This window comes from Protopterus annectens, chromosome 3.part0, assembly GCF_019279795.1.
Source record: "Protopterus annectens isolate FY-2018-M chromosome 3.part0, PAN1.0, whole genome shotgun sequence".
In the NCBI taxonomy this organism is placed as follows: Eukaryota; Metazoa; Chordata; order Ceratodontiformes; family Protopteridae; genus Protopterus; species Protopterus annectens.
Genome location: NC_056731.1, coordinates 830,214,787 through 830,236,010, shown reverse-complemented (window position 1 = coordinate 830,236,010; position 21,224 = coordinate 830,214,787). Strand labels below are relative to the sequence as shown.

Here is a 21,224-nt window from a genome sequence, read left to right as displayed (position 1 = left end):
ACACACCTCATTTCTCTGCTTTTATTTTCCTTATCAAATTCATCTGTACAGGATAAATAGCTTAGTGTCTGACAACACTCTGCTTATAAAAAAAAACTTCTGTCCGTAACATTTTGGCTGTCCATAAAACATCCAAAGGATGACCAAAACAAAACTAAAAACATGACACACAAAAACCATATGGGCAAAAACAAAAATATTCAAGTAAACCAGAGTCTCCACTGTGTAATACCATAAACTCCTTTGAAGGAAGCCCATGGGAAATAGCTAATAATCCCTTCAGATGCAGTATTCTAGATAGTTATAACTCCTACAAATGTTTATCACAACCAAAGAATTTACCTACAAATCAACCCTTTGTATGGAAGTAACTCGCACGTATTTCTTCCCAGTATTCCTAAAAATACATTACTATTACCGTAGAACTCAGTTTTTTTCATGACCATTGTTAAGTTCTGTCACATTGTTCACTTAAAGGACCAAAACTATCCATGATGTCATTGCTGGCTGATCATTTCCCCAGACCAAAGAGCCAAATCCCCTTCCTGAATTTGCTGCCATTGTTAGGGTTTTCTTTGCAGTACTAATGACTTTAATACTACATAGCTCTCAACCAATCTGGGACAACTTTCAACACAATCCGGGACAAATCCAAAAGAAATTAGGGACAGTCAGGGACACTTTTAAAAAGTATTAGTGCTATAACTTGAGACAGTGACAGAATCAGAGAATATAAATCCATGTACATTTTTTGAAGTAAAAAGTCTATAACTCTTACTTATTGTTATTATTCATTAAGTGTAATTCACCACCTTTCCTCCAAAAGTCACTAGTTTTAGGAGGGATTAAGAGGGGGCAGAGCTAAAATTTGAGTCAAAATCGGGGAGGTCCCTGAAAATGAGGGACAGTTGAGAGGTATTGCACAGGATAACTTATTCCTTGTGTATTTATTTAATGTATTTGCTTTTGTTTACAAGAAGAGGCCATCTGGGAGCAATACCCATTTTTAGTGGAGGACTAGGGGAAGAAAAGCTCTTAAGAAATGTCTGAAGACATATGTACAACAGTAACGTCTGAAGACATTTGTACAAAAATACTGAAATTCATTAAAATTAAACAGGAAAGATCACACAAATGTATAGTATAGTAAATTCTATGAAGTGGCATTGTTGCATGTTACAGAACATCACTGAAGCAGGAAATGATCAGTGTAAATGCAATAGCATCACTAAGCAGTAGATAGTGTCAATATTTGGTAGCTAAAGTAATGTAGTGTGCATCGGTAAGCATAGAAATGTGTATAGTAATGAAAAACAGAAATGCAGTGTTTCTCTTGAGTGAGTGCAATAAACTCACTTCAGTAACACAAAGAGCCAACTGGAAAAATGTTTTAGTATCTGAGAGTAGGAAGTCATCCGTATTTGGATTTGTTTGTTTATGTATTGATATTTGAGGAGTGAGAAAGTCCAGCTGGATAGTTGCCCATTTTCAGGTGTGGCCCGGGGAGAAATGCTCCAAACTGTTGCAAAATAGTTCAAGAATAATAATTTTATAAGCTTCAAAATACAATAAAGTAATACATCTACAGTTTTAACAGTTATATCAAATTAGACATATTGTGAAAACATTGGTTAAGAATGTATACAACTTGTATGACAATGATTTCATATTAAAAGAAATTTTAGCCAGTTTAGAGAAATTAAAGGTAAGTTAGTATAATACAAACAGGAATTGCAATATGAAGTGGAAGAAAAAAAACAGGCTTATGGCATATTAAGATAGTCAGGGAGAGAAATTGATTGAGGTGAGTGAAGCCAGGGGAGTAAGGAGGTGTAACATATGAATAGGTACTTATTCGTATTTAGGGATATAGTTTATTCTGGAATTTAATCAAGGAAAAGAGCCAGAATGTGGCTAGGAAGCCTTTCAGAATGGTTTTAAAGGACTGGAGGGATGCTATTGACCTGATGGATACAGGTAAGGAGTTCCAGGCCTTTGCAACATGGTACGAGTACAGACCATGTCCAGCAGATTTGATAGATTTGTGGACAGAGAGGTTTTTGATTATTGGATCATAATGACCAAGTGGGAACATAATTGTGTAGAATGGTATTTGGTGCCGGACAACCAGATTGATGCTGGATAATTTATAGGTGGTGAGAACCTGTGTATATGTTAGTAGATGGGGTAGTCCTTATCAGTTTAGACATTTTAAGTGCTATACAATGGTGGGTTCTGAAAGGGAAATTTGCTGCAAATGTATCCACAAGCATTGTTCAGGTTTTGCGTTTGTGATGTCTGGAGGTAGTAAGGATGGGGAGGACCATAAAATAGTGAGGGGAGGAGGTAATTAATGGCAACTGTAGTTTTAGCTGCATTGGTGAGAATGTTTTTTGGTAATTTTTTTATGCAATTTTATATGTGCGGGTCAAATTTAAGGAGTCTGTATCGGCATATTTTATTTATTTATTTTTATTTACATTTGTTGACCAGGAGTGTCTGACTGGAAGTAGGTCCATTTTCAGTGGAGGCTCGGGGAGAAAAGCACCGCAGTTAAGATATACAGACAGTAGTTACATTGGATTTACATAACAATTAACAATTTGATCGACATAGCTATTAACAATTACAAACATAGTTACAGATGAAGAACATAGTACATCAGTAGACAACTAGAATCTGTATCATCTGCAAAGTACATAACGGACATTAACAATTGTTACAATAAGAAGTTCCTACTGTATAGTAAGTAGATAGGTTTATGAACATCCAAGCTTGCAATAATCAAGGTAGTTAGTGGGGTGGAAAGAAAGGTAGTGGGTGGATAGGGTGGGTGATTAGTGGGAGTTGCAAGGGCATAGCCAGCATGTTTTTAGGTGTGCTTTTAGTAAAGTTTTGAAGCGGGTGCATAATGGTATGGAGGTAATTGTGGGTGGGAAGGAGTTCCATAATTTGGCTATGGCGCAAGAGAATAGTGCTTCTCCAGCAGAGTTATTGGCTTTAGTGACCAAGTGATTTTTGTTGCTGGATCTTAGTGGTCTGGTGGTGCGATAGGGTTGGAGTAGATTCTGGAGGGGATGGGACATTTAGTGGATGGTTTACTAGTTTGTGGGCGAGTGTAAGTTGATACCATTGAAGGAGGTGAGGCAGTTTAACCCAGCCCAGTTCAGCAAGTGAGAGACAGTGGTGACTACGGTAGGATGCCCCTGTGGCGAATTTGGCGATTTTGTTGTAGCAGGTCTCTAGCTTGTTTAGATCGCATTGCCTTAGGTTGGTATATATTGGAGAGGCATAAAGTAGGGTGGAGATGAGGTGGGAATTTGCTACTGAAATCTTTGCTGCTTTGGTGAGAAGTTGCTTATTTCTGTATAATGCTCCTAGTGTTTGTGGACTTTTTATGGTCATGGATATGTGAAAGACAAACTAAAATTTGACAATTTCCACTCCTAGTAATTTAATTTAGTGTGTTCTGTTGGGTGTATAGTGGTGTCTTTTGCTGTGATGTTGAAGTGAGAGTTGCTTTGAGTATGTTTGGTGGGTTGGAAGATGAGGAGTAGTTTAGTTTTGTTTGGGTTGTGTATTAATTGGGCAGCGGATAACCAAGTTTCAACATTTTTTTTTTTTTTTTGCAGTTTGGGTAGGGACTGGGCTGAGCAGATGATGGTTGAGTCATCTGCATATTGTATGAGTGTGCCATGTTTGGTGGCAGAGGCTAGACTGTTGGTGAAGATAGAGAAGAGTAGGGGTCCAAGGATGGATCCTTGGGGAACCCCTATAGAGACAGGTAGTTGGGGAGATGTCATTCTGCCATACAACGGATTGTTGGTGGTCAGACAAGTAACTCTGAAACCAGTTGGTGACTGATTGAGAGAAGGATAGGTTATTGAGGACCGAGATGAGTTGTTTGTGTGGGACCATGTCAAATGCTTTAGATAGGTCTAGGAAAGTAGCAGAGGAGAGAGAGCCATTGTTTTTATGTTGAAGGATAGTGTTAGTAAAGGAGTAAGGCAGTGGTGGTGCTATGGTTTGGTCAGAAACCATGCTGAGTATTGGAAAGGAGGTGGTTAGTAAGGAGGTAGTCTGAGACCTGAGAGAATGCATCTGTCTAGTATTTTGGAGAGTGGAGAGAGAATAACTATGGGGCGGTAATTGGTTAGTTCTGTGCCTTTGTGAAGGGGAATTGTATGTGATACTTTCCATAGTGTGGGAACGTAACTTTCTGACAGAGCTCGGTTAATCAAGATTGGTACTGAGTAGGCTAGAGCATCAGCTGCGATTTGTAGGTATTGACTTGGGAGGTTGTCTGCTGCTAATTTGGTGGGCTTAGTTAAGAGTTTATGTTTGAGGTAGGAACAGGAGAAAAAGAGAAGACAGTGGGGAGGATTACTAGTTGAGAGTGTGGGTTGGAGGGGAGGGGGGTTGTGTTGTCTAGCTAGTGATAGTATAGTTTGTGTGAAGTGTGTGTTGAATTGAGGTAGCAATATTTTCGGAGGAGTGAGGGATGTTAGGAGGAGGGGTACTGACTTTACCTGGGTGGAGGATGGAGTTAATGGAGGACCAGAATTGTTTCGGGTTGTGTTGGGTGGAGACTAGGGCAGACTGGTAGTATTGGAATGTGTCCTGTTTTATTAGCTTTTTGCCTCTATTGCATAGTTCTAGGAATTTGTCTAGTTGAGGGGGTTTTGGTTTTGCGCCGGTGCTCCCAGGCTTAATCCATGTTTTTTATTTCTGACTTAGCGGTTTTCTGTAGCCATGGGGAGGGTTGTGCTTTGGTTCTGGAAAGTCTTATGGGGGCATGATAATTAAGGATGTTCAGGAAGGTAGTATTAAAAAAATTCAACTGCATCATCAAGACTGAGGTTACATTCTTTGAGGGATGAGATGAATGTGAGTGGGTTAAAGGTTATTTTTTTATGTATTTGACGGTAGAGGACAGGTTTTAGCTTGGTATAGGTGTGTTTTGAGTAGGAATGTTGGGGAGTGATCACTGAGTCTGTCTGATAAGCAGCCTTTTCTATATCACTGGGGGCTCTTGCTGACTAGTATCCAATCCAGGGTAGTGTGCTTGTTGGAGTTTTTATTTATCCTGGTTGGTGACTGGACTAGTTGGGTGAAGCCATGAAGGTTTAGATGATGGGTTGGATGGTTGCCAGAACAGGATTGCCAGTCAATATTGAAATCACCTAAAATTATAGTTTCTTGGGGGAGATGGTGGGTAGACCAACTGAGGAGGTTTTCTAGTGGAGGGATGTTTTGGCCAGGTGGGAAATGGCATCCAATTATGTTGATGGTCTTGTTTTGGTTTACTTTTAGGTTGATGTACATTATTTCTTCATTGCCTATTTTTGGAGCTGATGATTTTAAGATCTGGATGTTTAGATGCTGTTTAAATATTATAGCTACACCACCTCCTTTCTTGTTTAGCCGGTCTACTCTTAGTATGCCGTAACCGGTAGGGAGGATTTGCTCACTGGTAATGTGAGGTTTTAGCCAGGTTTCTGTTAGGATGACTGTATCTGGGGAGTACAAGTCTATGGTGGCATGGAGTTCATGGACTTTGTTGGATATACTTCTACTATTTAGGCTTAGTAGATGGAAGTCACTTTGCTTTCTATTGGCTGTGATTTGGGAGAAGTTGTGGTTTCTAGTCTGATCATAAGGAGTGGGGTTGGAGATGGTAGGGTCGGGGTTGGGGTGGATGTCTCCGCTTAGGGCTAGTTTTGATATGCATGAGGATATTAGTTTTCTCAGTTTTTGAATGTGTTTGTTTATAAGGGAAACTTTATGATTGTGCTCTGTGGATAATGGGTATGGTGGGAGGGTTACTATGTTAAGTTGTAGGGATGCTTTGTTTGAGTAATATAGTTGATAGAACATGTGGGGGGTGGATAGGGATGGTTCTTTAGTTGGTGGGAGGGGAGCTGAGTGACGTTGAGACATGAGTGGTGGTGGTGTGAGTAGTTGTACAGTGGTACTGGTTGAGTTTGGGAATAATGGAGTTTTGGTAGGATGTAAGATCTGCAAGGAGAGTGTATGCAGTGATCATAGGTGTGGTATGCTTATACATGTTAGCTGAGGAGGAGTGATAGTATTGGGAAGATGGAGGAGGTAGTGTTGGGTTTAGTACCATGGTTGGCTGTTGGAAAGATGGGAGGGGTTTGCGTGTGTAATAAAGGTAGGACAACTGGGGGCAGGGTGAGGAGCAAAGTGGGCAGAGACCCTGTTAGTTGCTCTTATGAGGTTGAGGGGGCTGGAAACAATCAGGCAACAGAGTAAACTGATAAAAGAACATACAATAGTGAATGTGGAGACTCTGGTAGGTACCCTGTATTTCCACGAACTATCCGTTAACTGTGCCCCAGTTCAGGCAGTTTTAGTAAGTTTTATGACAGGGCTGAGCATAATTTGCTCAAACGGTGATTGTAGTTTTAAAAAATGGTACCTGCCACAGGTAATATTTATTAACTTTGGGATTGGCCTAAGGTAATAAACAGGGGAGGGGGAGATCAAGGGAGTGAGCAGGCAGTTCTTTTGTACTGCTGCTAATGAGCCAAAGCAAAGACAGTTTGTGTTTAAGAAACCATCAGAATTGACTGCTTTGAAGCTGTAAGTCATTTCTTAACCATTTCTGAGGTGGAAAAGGTGGAAAAACAGGATAATCTTCTATCAGTAGGCTACTGTGGTCTCAATTTAAATTAACAAACGCACAGTATTTGATCAGTTATGGATACTATTTGCTAACAGAAGGGAATAAAAGAGAAAATGGAAGAGGAGAGTGTGTGTGGGGGGGCTGCTTACAAGCCAAAGCAGAGTGCTCTCCAGTGGAGAGTGCTCTCCATATTGAATGCTGAAAATGTCAAATGCATTTTAATCTAACTGAAATGGTGGAAATCTCTAAAGAGCGAACTGACGGAACATCAGTTTCTTTCCCAGGGAAATTGGTGTTCCATGCAAAAAAAAAAATTTTTCAATACTTTAAACACTGAAAGAAGTGGGGGGGGGCTTTGCTCCCTGCACCCCCCAACGTGGGGGGCTGTGCCCCCACCCCCCTAATTAAATATACCAACTCTGAGACCGCACCACAGTGGAGGAAATAGCAAACTCCGATGACGGCCCACTGATTTCTTTCCCTGGGAAAGAAATCGATGTTCTATCAGTTCGCTCTTCTGAGATTTCAAACATTTCAGTTCGATTTAAATTCAGCATTTTCAACATTCGAAATGCTGATAGGAGCCCAATTTAAGATGATCATCCCTACTAATTTGCTATGAGAAGCGACTTCAGTGGTTGTATTTTTAAAAGAAAAGATTTTAATTTTTCTTTTTTTTTTTTCATGAGAGAGAAATTTGGGGAACAAAGCAGTTTTTTGGGGGGTTGGGCATGAGTTGCAAGTTACAAAAGCCACATTTCAGTGGATGTTAAAGCTTCCTGAGTAATTTTTTGGAGTTGTGCCAAGTTGTCTGATATGTATATGCACACTTAGAATTCATGGTAGTTGACACCCCTAACCGACTAAGGTGCTAAGAGCCACTTAAAAAGCTAGACAAAGTAAAACTACTCCTGAAACATAACATTCTGCAAGAATTATTGTTAAATTGTCTAAATGTTCTTTCACTATAAGAAAGGGCCTTCTTTCCAGTCTTAAAACTACTACTGTTTGCATGTTAAATCTGTTTTGAAGCTAAATAAACACCACTCTCCACAGAACCTTTAGATCTATAACTCATGTTTCCTTTCTGTCTGAAAGTCTTCTTATTCTAAATCTTCCTAACTTGTCTTCTGTTCAATCCACATTATAAAGATCTTTTAAAAATAGCAAAATAAGTTTGCACACTTTAGCAGGATGCAGTCCATCCTTCATGTCTGCTGCAGACCCTTTTGCTTGGAATAATAGAATGTCCAAAACTAAGATCTGACTATGCTCCATTGGCAAACTTCTTCGTTAATCTTTCAGATTTTTGGCCTATGGCAGCTTTGCAGCTTTAGGCCAAAATCCTTAGAGAAGTGAGTCTGCAGTCAGGTTCAACACTTCATCTACAAGGATGGCATTGTAAGTACTTCGTTCTTTCACTCAGTGGTTTCAAGGAGAGTTGTAGAGCACCCTTGCTAACACCTACTTTACTACAGATTCCATTTTAACAAAAAATACGCAGTGGTGGAGTCCTCTCTTTATACTTGGAAAGGGTCTTTGATGTATTGGATCATACTCTTCTGCTCAATACTCCCTTGTGACAGGGCTGTACAGGGTGCCTGCACTCGCATTCGGCAAATGTTAGTCCATTGAGGAGATGCTGTTTCTGTGCCAGGAACACTATCTTCAGGAGTACAATGTGTAATTGTTTTGGAACTTTTTTTTTCCCCTCAGTCTTTATAAATACACAACATTAAGGTTGCAAAACTCCACTATATCATGTAGTAAGATGATGTAGTAAGATGACTTTCTTGTTTTAACAACTGGCAGATTTTGTTAACGTTATCCAGTGTCCTGACGATAACATGTTAATAAAATGTAATAGTGTCTTGAGCCAAACTTATTTTTACATTTCAAAAACTTAGTTTTGGAACTCTTTCCAAACTTTCTAAATCCATTCCACTCTTAATGGACCCAACTGTTATTATATCCTGTTTTAGATACTTTGGAATCCATATGACTTCCTTACATTTAACATTCACACAGGAAAAAATAGAGAAAAAGTTTTCTCATAGTTGAAAATTTATCTATAAACTTAATGGACTCTGTCCTCCAGCACCCTGTGCATTCAGATTTTTATAATTTGCTTTTGGATAAGAATGCACTCTCTTTGATTGCGCATCATACAGTGCTTAAAATCATTAGTTCTGTCAGTTAATTACCCTTCCATATGCAGACTGTTTAAACAGCTATGTGTCTGCAATAGGGCAGGCATTTTGTGGCATTTTCAGTAGTGTTCAATCTCTGCATTATGGGTACTGCTTCTCTGTTTCAAATCGGTTTGTAAATAATTCGGTTTATTACCTTTGCATTCCTTTGACCATAGATTACATTCTGTGAAGATGACACCCTTTTGTCTCGTCAACTCTTTATGCATTTTTCTAAAAAAAAAAACATCCCTGAAGTTTCAGTCCTCCATTTGTAAGGAACAGTTATTAGTTCAGTATGTGAACTGTACCTTACAGATACATCCTCTTGAAAGGTTTTATTGTCACTAGTTAAATTGACAGTAACCATTAGATAATTAATTTTTTCAGAAAAGTTTGACATTTTTGCTTTGAATTCCTGTCCAAATGAGTTTGTTTTACATTTGGTATAAGTTTCTGAATTTACTGTGAACTATACATCTGATTTGCCTCTGTTTACAGCGAATGAACTACATGTTAAAAATAACTATATACCTTTGCATATGTCTAATAGTGGTGTAACTTCACAAAAATATTACTGGAATTAATTCCAGTAACAAAAGACAGGAGCAGGACATACACTGGCAATTACTGAATAACCTTGTCCCTATCCTGCACCCCCCACTATTGAATCCATGCTCTCCATAAATTCTACTAAACCATTAATGGAAATAGTAAGTAGTAAGCATAAATGGTGCAAAATGTAGTTTCAGGTTGCTGATCTGCCACCAGCCACATGCACCAAATCTGCAGATGGGTAACTGCTAATATGTGGGACCCACTTTCTTAAATTGAAGGCAGTTTGTAATTAAGTTGCTGTACACAGAGCTTGTTTTTCTGACATACAGCAGTAGTGTTCAGGAATATTTTGGCTCAGGAGTATTTTGGCTCCTTTTTTAGCAGTTCTGATTAAGTCAGCCTGTGGTTGCTGACGAAAGCGCTTTACTGTTTCCCGAATAAAAGTTTTTGAGTACAGGACTGTCAGCAGATTTTTGGATTTTGGAATTCCGATTCTGCAGCATAACTTGAATCATCTCCCTAGTCAGTCCAATCTGCTAACCCAGCATCTCTGACAGAGTGGTCTAAAGGGAATTCCTAAAGTTTGCCAGCTCATTACATTCCCCAAAAATGTTGCCAGCTACCTCTTCCTTGCCCATCATACCTCCAACATTTGCTATCCACCTAAGAAAAAAATCTTTGGAGCCTAATTGGGGTATAAAAATACCTATGTAAACACTTCTAGGCAAAGATCCTAAACCTTCAAGACTTTATTGCATGTTTGGGAGATGCACCTATATCTCCCCATTCTGTTTGTGAATTACTTATCCAAGCTCTCTTCCCAATCCTTTCTAAACTCCTTCGATTCTTATTTATTATGCAATATTTTATATGCTTTACTAATTATTCCTTTTTTAACGGCAGCTTCTGTTCTAGATTCTACCAGTGCTGGCCTTTCATTTAGGAGGCCCCTATTTCTTTCTCTTTGCCTATACTCCGATATCTCTCCTTGAGAGGGAAGGCAGTCTCTAACCTGCAGTCCAAATAAATTCTTGGCCTCTTCCCATTCTGTTACCTTTCCCTTTCTAGTTATTTGCTCCCAATACCTTGGTTCCTTTGCCAGATTTCTCCAATAAATTCCAGCCCCCTCTTGTCTATTATCTGTATCCCTGACCAGTCATACCTGTCAGCAAAATCTTGTTTCTCCGTTGTCGTGCTGGTTTGATTCTTAGAATACTCCCTCCTATTTTATGAATATAATACTCTGTATGATTTTGGCTGTTCTCCTTAAGAGGTCTGCATCCAAAATCCCAATCTCTCCTTATTTCTTGAGCTCCTTCCCTGTGTCAGCATCCCTCCTTTCCACTTTGAGTTATAGTTTTCTGCTTGTGCTATGTAACTGTGTTGCTCTAAAATACTCCCTCAAATCCTAGTCTACCTTGTTCTGTTGGTAGAATCCATTTATCCCATTTGAATTTCTCTAAACTTTTTGATAAAGTCTCTTGTTACTATAGCTTAATTTAATATCTATTTTGCTATTACTATTCAGTGATTAAGAGTTAATGAAAGGTTGCAACATACAAGGGCTTCGTAAAAAAAATATTTGTAATCAAGTCTGCAGCACGTATATACAAGACATAACATCTGTTCCTGCCCTTCATTCTATAGACAGCATATTAAGTAAAAGTAATGTATATTCTCTTATCCTTTGTAGATGTATAACAGAATTCTTAATAAACTGTCTCTCTCTAGGATTCAGTTTTAATCCTAATTGTCTTATGGCTTGGAAGATTTCTTCCAATACATTCAAGTGCTGCTTTTCAGTCTGTTCCTACAAGGATCTTACTATCATCTACATATTTAATAATAGATTATCTTCATTTAAATGGTCTTAATACTTCCTGAATTACATGAAGAAAAACTGTGGGAGCATTTTGAAAGCCCTGAGGCTTTCTTTTCTTAATATATTGTTGAGCCTCTACACTAAAAGAAAATTTCCACTGTGAATTTTCATCCTGAGTTATACTCCATAAACCATTTCTCACATCCAGTGTGGAGAAAAGTTTCATTTTTTTCTGAATCTGAGCAATAAGATCAGGCATACTGCCTACTAATGACAAAGGGTGAGGAGGTACTACCTTTAGTTCTGTATAATCAATAGTGAGACTAACTTCCATTTGGCTTTTTTACTGGCCAATATGGACTGTTAGCTGGTGAACTGATTCTTCTCACAACCCTTTGACCTTCTAGCTTATACATTATTCACTTTTGCCTGTTCTGCTTCTTTCTTGATTGGATGCTGTTTTTTATAGGTTTCTTGGGACTGCCTGTTACTTTGAGAATAAAGCTAGGGATTTGTCCACAATCGTTCCTATGTTTAGCAAAAATATCCCGATAACAGTAGATTAGTTTTGCCAGCTCTAGATTTTGTCTTATAACTCAACTAAATCATAATTTCCTGGATCATTGACACTGTATTTCTGTAAAGCTTCAGAGATGACTGTTACTTCATCTAATGGTCCCTTAATCAATTCCGTTACACAATTCTATAATGTAACCTCTTTGTTTCAGAATGTCACTACAAATGATGTATAGGTGAGGACCTGATACCCATGCATGCTGGAAAGTATCTTCCCCTATCTTTATTTCTACAGGGAGACTGACTTGAGCTTGAAAGATTTCTCCTAGTTCTTGTAAATTTATAGGTCTTGTTCCTGCCATGTTCTTGTAGTAATGCTAACTGTGGCTCCTGTATCTATTAAATATGTATCTTAATTGCCTTCTACCCAAATTTGAGCTTGTGACTTCCCATCGGAGCAATTTTTAGGGAGCCGACTGAGACCCCAAATTCCTAACTGGATAAGAGAGGATTTCCCATTTTCTTTTCAGTATTTTCCAGTCTCTCCAAAAGAAGAGCTTGAGGAACTCAATCCTTATCTATCTTTTTTCTTTTTCTTTTTTTTGATTTGGGTCCTTGTCCAGCTCTACCTCAAACTTGTGACCAGCAATCCCTGGCTATATGTCCTTCATTATAATTATTGCATCTTCCCTTGAATTTCCTTTTATTTGTTATTTCATCTTGGCTTAGATTTACTTCCTCTTCATTAATGACCCTTTTCAACCAAATTGATAATCCTAATACTGTTCCTAAGGAAGGCTGGGTTATCCATTTCAGGCCTTTCTTGACCATTATACAATCCATAGAGATTCTTGAATTTCATTCCAATTGGCTTTTAATTGACCTTTAAATCCCTGTTTTTGAGTAACCTTTTTGAGGTTTGAAAGCATCTCTATTCCCTTGGGGATCTTCTAAAAGTTTTTGTTTTCATTGAGACCTTTCTTTTTTTTTTTTTTTTTTTGAGATGGTTCAGTAACACTTTCAGATTTCTTTGAATTTTTTTCTCTTGAAATGGTTTGGTAATAGGCATTTCTTCTGGTATAATGTCCGTTTTTTCAGGTCTTATTCTAACAACTGTGGTGCTTTAGTTCCCCACATTTAAAATCATATTAATGTTCAAATACTACAACTGCATGGAAATCAGATCCTGGATTTTCTCTTTCCTCCTTTATGGAAATCGGATCATCTCTGGCCCCACTCCTAACCTTTTCTTTTGCTCCCGCTGCTTTGTTTCCTTCCTGGGATTTGGCACCAAAAAACTGTACAAGTACAGCATGTATGAGGAAAATAAGCAGAATAACAATCAATTAAATGACAAGCAAGCAAAGCACTTCAATTGGGTCAGCTCAGTTATTTCCCATGTGACTGACATTACAACTAGACGTAGTTTTTTTGTACTTTTTTTTAATCCGGTCATGCAGTTGTTTTCAAAAGAGCTGCTAAGACTGTTTATTTTTGTAATGGGTACAGATGCAAGTGTTTCTTGCTCAGCTTTATCATGACGTCATTATTATTGCTCTAATCTTTCTGATGAAGACTATATTCACTGTTACTACAGCTGCATTTAATTTCTATTTTTCTAGTACTATTCATTGATTCAGAATTAATGACAGTTTGCAACATACAAAGTAATTTAAGAGCTTAATAAAAACAAGCTTTTATCAAGTCTGCAGTGCATATATACAAGACACCTCTCTTCCTGCCCTTCATTCTATAGACAGCATATGAAGTAAAAGCAATATACATTTTGTTATCCTTTGATGTTTGTAGATATGTACATATATTTTCAGAATGTATTTACATTTTCTTTATTCTGTATACATATGTTTTATGAATGTTTCTGATAAGAGATAGAAAATCGCTGATTAATGCATGTTAATGAAACTTCAATAGAAGAGACATTCCCCTATTGTTACAATGCATCAAATCATTTGTCACTGTGTGAACCTTTGTTCCAGTCTGTTGTGACCTTTTTATGATGATTTTATCCTAAGAACAGGCTGAGCTGACAGTTCTAAGAGTTATTGTGAAGTCTTATAGCTGGTTTACATCTGAAGTCTTATAGCTGGTTTACATCTGAAGTCTTATAGCTGGTTTACATCTGAAGTCTTATAGCTGGTTTACATCTGAAGTCTTATAGCTGGTTTACATCTGAAGTCTTATAGCTGGTTTACATCTGAAGTCTTATAGCTGGTTTACATCTGAAGTCTTATAGCTGGTTTACATCTGAAGTCTTATAGCTGGTTTACATCTGAAGTCTTATAGCTGGTTTACATCTGAAGTCTTATAGCTGGTTTACATCTGAAGTCTTATAGCTGGTTTACATCTGAAGTCTTATAGCTGGTTTACATCTGAAGTCTTATAGCTGGTTTACATCTGAAGTCTTATAGCTGGTTTACATCTGAAGTCTTATAGCTGGTTTACATCTGAAGTCTTATAGCTGGTTTACATCTGAAGTCTTATAGCTGGTTTACATCTGAATATAGAGGAGTTAATTCAATGTAAATATTTATTTATATTGATAATTATGCTTTTGATAGAGGAATTCTATGTAAGCACCATCTTATCTTACCTGTAAGCACCATCTTATCTTACCTTGTCCCGGAATTGCATTTCCTTGCAGCTTTTGTATTGTTTTTAATTCCTGTCATGTTTTTTCAGTCACTGACATTCATGTAAAAGATTGATGTTTCTCAGAGGAGGTATTGTAAGCTGGATTCATACCTCTCAACTGTACAGCTTTTTGCAGAATGTTCAGATTTTGCCTTATATTTTTGGTCCACTTTTCATAAAACTGATTTTCTACAAAGCTAGTGACAAGTCATTTAAGATTGAAGTTAGAAAATGACATACATTTAAGTTACAGGCTTCATACCTTTCAGAAAATTTATGCTAATGCAAAACCTGTTGGTCTATCAGCTTTCTAAGTTTGTAAGATCAATATTTAAAAATTGTCCCCATTTTTGGTCCTTTGTCCCACTTTTATTGAAGGGTTTGTCCAGATTTCTGGCTCCAAGAGGCTGATAGGTATGAAGCTGGTGTCTCAAATTTGTTTGTGATCCCAATGCTGTAATAGATGTGTTGGCTAATGCTGCTGTATATGAAGTAGCGAGAAGGAAAAATCTGCAGAGAAGCCTGTAAAAGCATTTAATCATTGATTCAGAAGATATAGTCACTGCAGTATTAATACTGACAATTTAGTGGAAAATCTTAGAGCTAATTTTTCACTGTATAACTATTTGTATGCCTGAAGTGTACAAACATTGATAATTTGCCACCAAGATTAATAATTGCATCAAAACACTTTCCCTGGGATTTATTAATGCCTACACTGTGTACATCATTCTTACTGAACAGACAACACAAGCATAACTCACACCTTCTTTCTCCTAATTTTAGTTTTCCTACTGATTTTTTTTTTGAAGCCTTAAATATCCAGGGGACTAATAAATGTTGCCATGACTACGGTGGTGCAGCAGTTAGTGTTGTCGCCTCACAGCAAGAGGTTCTTGGCAGGGGCACCTTCTGAGCGGAGTCTGCATGTCCTCCCTGCAGTCGAGTGAGTTTTAAAGACGTGTGTGTGTGTGTGTGTGTGTGTGTGTGTGTGTGTGTGTGTGTGTGTGTGTGTGTGTGTGATGGTTGGGCACCAACTGGCAACTCAACACCGTAAAAACCCCACTGCCAATCAGTCTGCATACCAGTGATCCGCTGTGGAGACCCCTAATGGGAGAAGCCGAAAAACATTGCTTACTAATAAATGTTACCACAAAGTGTAGACTACATGTACACTTAGTGTAATCGTTCTGAGTGACTAGCAACCAAACAAAATCTGGTAGGGATGTTCTTGAATACAGATCATGCACACTTAGTATAAGTGCTAATGAAGCTGGCCCAGCACCTGTCAGTATAAATAGAATGGATGGTAGAGGAAATGGTGAAGTTCACAAAATTCTTTTATTAAATAAATTATTTATTTTATTCATGAGATTAAAAATGTTTAGGTCAGCAAAGAGTTCGTTAGTAAAGTAAAAAAAAAAGAAAAGAAAATAAACGTAAAAAATTACGAGGTATACTAATGGGGAAAAATTCTAAGACACCAGACCTTTTCCATTTGGTATATTCTTGGATTTGCAACAGGTACGCTGGTTGGGCTGGTCAATCAGCATGCTCATTTTTGAATATTAATGGCCAATCATTGTACACTATGTTATAGTGCATGTATCACCACGATTAAACTGCAGTATCTGGGAAAATGATAAACCTTGTTATGCACTTGTTTAGTAGAAGACCTGATCACAACATTGTTACTCATGCCCTCTAAGTGCTGTTGTGATCGGGTCTTGTGCTGGGGCCTAACAGTGGAATGTGCTGGCTGGCAAGGAATAATGGCAGAAGGGAAAAGTTTGGTTTCTGCCTGCTGTCCATGCCGGTCAACTGTACCTGAGTTTGTCATATTTTTACTCTGCCTGTCGTGAATTTTTTTTTTTTGTAACTTGAAGAAATACAGCTAGTGAAAAATGATAGAATTTGATTTTTGTACTACTTATTGTTTAGAAAGTGCATATTGATGCAAAATTGGTTGTTCTATTATCTGTTTTTAATGAATTAGAGCAGTATTTAAAAAAATGTCCAAATTTGTGATACTTTGTCCACCCCCAGAATTCTTAAGCAAATAAGATGAAAGGTATGCTGCTAGGGTCTATATCACTTCGACAAAACGGAAGTAGTTCGAAGTGCAAAACCATTGAAGGCTTAGAACAGCGAGCCCCACCCCCCCCCGGGGGGGGGGGATCGCTGATCCAAGAAACACACGCACACCAAAAAAACAGCAATCCACACACACACACACTTAAAATCCTACATCTAACCTTACACTAAACTGTACATACGCTACTATCTATCCACTAACCTTAACCCAAACCCTAAGGTCCGTCACGATCACACACTCCCCTGACCCACGCCCTAACCTTAACTCGCCTATCCCACCCTAACCCTAAAGTCTGTCACTATCGCACACCCACCTCACCCACACCCTAACCCGCCTAACCTGCACCCTAACCCTAACGTCCGCACAATCGCACACTTACCTGAACCCGACCCGTAACTTTCCACCACAGTGCTGAAAATCGCGAAGCCGCAGAAACTGCCAACCAAATTCTTTCCCTGGGAAAGAATTCAGTGTTCCACGGCTTTGCGATAAGTTTTCAAACTTCACAGTTTGAACATATGGTGTTTGAATTGCTGAAGTTTTGACGAACTGATAGGAACCCATGCTGCTATCTCTTTGACAGTGCTAATAAGTGATGCATGTTATTTACTGGCTTTCAAAGCTGGTAAAACACTTTGCACTTGCATTTGTTTTTCTTTTTTCTGTACCTGGTGACTTTCTTGGAATCTTTTTCTGAAACCTCCTCTGATCATAATGGTCTGTTTTGTATTTGAAATGATGTGGGTATAGAATGGTTTTCCCATATGCTTGTTAAATGCAAAATTTTGTGCGTGGCATAAATGAGGAGCTAGCAGACTGCCATTGTTTATAAATATGTTTTGTGCATAAAGTGACATTTTATAAACTGACGTTGGGGACTGCAATGGCAGCCATGTGAACCAACCTTGAAATGAGAGCAAACTAAGTTTGAAAAGTGTGTGTATTTGGATCTACAGTATATTAGCGAATTTACATTTTACCGAAATGTAAATCCACTAATATAATTACACGAAAGTGCGTTTTATTGAAAACGCACTTTCTCGTAATAAAGTTAATAAAATGGAGTAGTAAGGGGGATGCTGATTGAAAACATGCTGTTTGCATGTTATATTAGTTGTACATCAACATTTAGTGTTGATGTACAACTAATGGTACTTTTACTGACATCGTAGTACAGTGGGGATGAGGGAAAGTTCCCTTTTCCCCAGTGTAGTGAGATCTCTGAGTGAGAATATTTAAGTAGGGGGGGGGTTGGGGGGCTGTGGGGTGCAGGGGGGATTGCCCCCCCTGCGTAAGTGTTTGAAACATTTTTTGTTTCATGTAAATCCCTTCAAAATAAAAGTGCGTTTTTGTTGAAATGCACTTTCATGTAAATGCATTCGCGGATTTACGTTTCGCTGAAACGTAAATTTGTGCATAGACAGTAGATCTATAGAGATATATGTAAATATAATATAACAGGATATTTTATTAACCATGTGTTTTTAAATGGTAATGTGAATAAAGTAGTTATTCTTAGAACACTGCATACAGGTATAGCTAGTAAACCAGTTTATGTATAACTTACTTTTGCATTACAGCAGCATGAGTCCACCAACATTAAAAAAAAAAGAATATACAAGTGCAAGATAAGTGTCCTAATAGGTTTTTTGATGATGAAATGAAAAGTTTAGAGAACAACTTTGTTGCAAGGAATTATATTCCTTACGTTGTAAAGCTGAGTATCAACCATTTAATATTAATAAAAGTATTGTGAAGAAACTGTGGATAGGCACAGGTTCATAGCTAATACTTCTGATGCTGTTTGTTTTTTGGATGTGCGAAATGTCCATCAGAGCCGGAACCAAGGATGCCTTGTACGCCAAGTAGCATGATGTGTCTAAAAGAATATGCACAATGCAACTACCTATTCAGTGAATTTTGAATCCATCAGTATTGAGGTTTGGAACAACTGGCACATGCAACATGGTTATCCTGACATTGTAACTGTGTTGGGAGATGCTGCCATGTTAATTACTAAAAATAATTAAAATGAAAGTTAATTTAAAAAAAGTCAGTATTAAAAATAAACAGTAACTGGAAAAAAAATGTAACTAACAAATGTAGAGTTATGACATTTTTACAGAATCATTACAAAAAGATCTTACCAAAAACTGGGAGGGGAGTTTTTACATGTTGCTCAAAGTGGTATTTATGTAACTGTGTTCAACCTTTGATGCATTTTATATAGGCAAAATTAGTAGGCACTTGCAGAATCAAATCTATGAAAGTTATGCCATTATAGGTTCATAGGTATATGTTAGGCTAATGGCCACCAGGGCCTTTATAAGCCTAACTAAGCAACCCAACCCAGTTGCATCCTTGTGTACCATGGACATTTATTAGGAGGGGTATATTAGGACATTCCTAGAGGTTTTGTTGGGGGGGGGTATGTTAGTTTGGATATTACTCTCTATCTCTGTCTATCAGGGACATGGGGGCCAGACCCAGGGTAAATTTTTGATTTCCCATCCATTGTTCAAGGAATTAATTTTTCCACTGAAAAAAAAATGCAGCTTTTATTCTTCATGGCCCCATATTAAAATAGTAAATCAAGTGCGGTATTTATTAATGGTTTTTGTAATTGTTTAAGCAGGGGAGTCGTATGTTTAGCACTCTGATTTTTCTGCTTTTTATGTGGAGGTGACAGGAAGAAAGTTTAAAACTCAAATTCATGAGCATCTGGTTAATGTAAGGAACAAAAGAAAAAACTACAAATGTCTTGTATAGGCACATTAATACAAATCCAGATCATTGTTTTAAGTTTTTAGTCGTCGATCAGGTTTTAAGAGGAGTTTTCTTTTTTTTTTTTTTTATACTGATGCACATTTGTTTAAAAGAGAGAATGTCAACTTAAATTAGATGCAACATTTCCTGGGCTTAATGAGGCTGTTTCAATTGGGTCAGTTCTCGAGCTAAAGTTTTTAAATGGCTAATTGATCCCATTTAGTTTGGTGCCATTCATTGGTGCTTTTTCAGCCCATGACTGTTTTATTTTTTGGTGTTTAAAGTATTTTTTTTGTCTGTTAGTCAGTTCTGATGAAGTCCTTGTAAAAAAAAAAAAAAAAAAAAGGATTAAAGCTCTTAACTGCTTGGTTTGAATAAAGTATTTCTTCTACCAGTCTCTACGTCGTTTTATTGCAGCAGGATTATTTCTTTGGTACTGTAATTGTTTATTCCACAGCCCATCATGTTATTTTATTAGAGAAATGCTTTATGCATATTTTTAGATAGTACCTTAGTGCAGTTAATTGTGTATTTTATTATTGTTTTATGTCAAATAATAGTGGAAAGCAACACCCAGAGTACAGAAATATTAAAAGTGTATCTGATAAAGTACTGGATGTGAAAGCTTATGTCTTTCATTATTGTATGCTAATAGTGTTCTCTACATTTCACTGTGTTCCTGTGTTTTGTTTTTTTTTTCCTTTCTGCTGCTTTGCTGAATTCTAACTCTGGGGAGAAGAAAACTTGCCCAGCAACTGTAGTTTTGATGTAAAATTAGTCTGTCCAAGATGCATATGTTTTGCTGTATTGAAATTAGCAGACGCTGACAGAATGTTCAGCATACGTTGAGTGCCTTTTTCATGAACTTAGTTTTCTGAGAAGATATGACTTCATATTACTTGCAAAATAACATTTGTAGAGAATTGCACAATGACAAACTATAGATGGTATGTTGAAAATCTGGTATGATATATTCGAGAAATACTGTCAGACTTTCAGAATTTTCAAGTTATGTAGTTTGTTTAGCTTAAAATACTACGCACAATGCCGGTAGCCAGAATTTGTTTTACTAGTAAATTAATCAACCTTAATATCACTAGTTCTAATATTTTGGCATGAGATTACCAATATACTTTCTACAACTGCCCATCTTATTAATACTGCAAATGTCATTGTGTAGCTCGGTCTAAAATGCCATTTTGCAAACTAATTGAAAATATTTTAGCCAAAACTGTACTATGAAAATTGTATAATTCATAAGATAGACATTCATCAGTTTATGTTGAAATTCTGATGTCAGTGTTAATAAATATGAAGTTACAGGTTTTGTTTATTTTAATATTAAAAAGACTTGGAATTTTTTTTTTAATTTTGATAAAAGGAACAAGAATAAGAATGACTGTGGTGAACTGGATATTTCATTACATTCATTTTGAAAGTTGAGGGATGGGCTTGTGCAGGGTGTGAAATGTAGTCTGAGGACACAGGAATGGAAAGTTTTCCGATGTTCTTTGTATTTCACTGTTGCAGTCATTACATTTGGGTTATCTGCTTGCAGGTTGCCCTCAGTCTGCCTGGTTAACAAAGTCTTGGGTCCTGCATCGGTTGCTATCCCTTCTATGACGTCAGGTCGTTGGGGGTGTAAAACATGCAGCCGATGCCATTATATCAGTCTTTCTTGCCGTGCGGTGCCCGAAGCAGAAGTAGTTTGTTAAGTGTCAGTCGGCCGACTCCTGAAATTTTCGTTTGAGTTTCAGAACCAAAGTCTTCAACTAAAAGCTAAGTACCCCGTTCGGGAAACATTTTCTTGCTCCTTACAGATGTCAGTAAAAGTTAATAATTGCATTACTTGTGGAAAGCAAATGCCCCATAAATATTTTCATTCGTACTGTATTCCTTGCCTAGGCCCTGACCACGACGTACCTTGCTGTCGGTTTTGTGCTTTATTTAATCGGCGCACTATCTGTCGTCAGTATG

General features: G+C 37.6%; 1 protein-coding gene across 2 annotated transcripts in view; it reads left to right on the top strand.

The window, feature by feature from the left end:
* The window catches only part of SERPINB1 (serpin family B member 1), a gene marked incomplete in the record, with an annotated part of 209,072 nt that overhangs the window by 117,188 nt on the left and 70,660 nt on the right, over window positions 1-21,224 (top strand).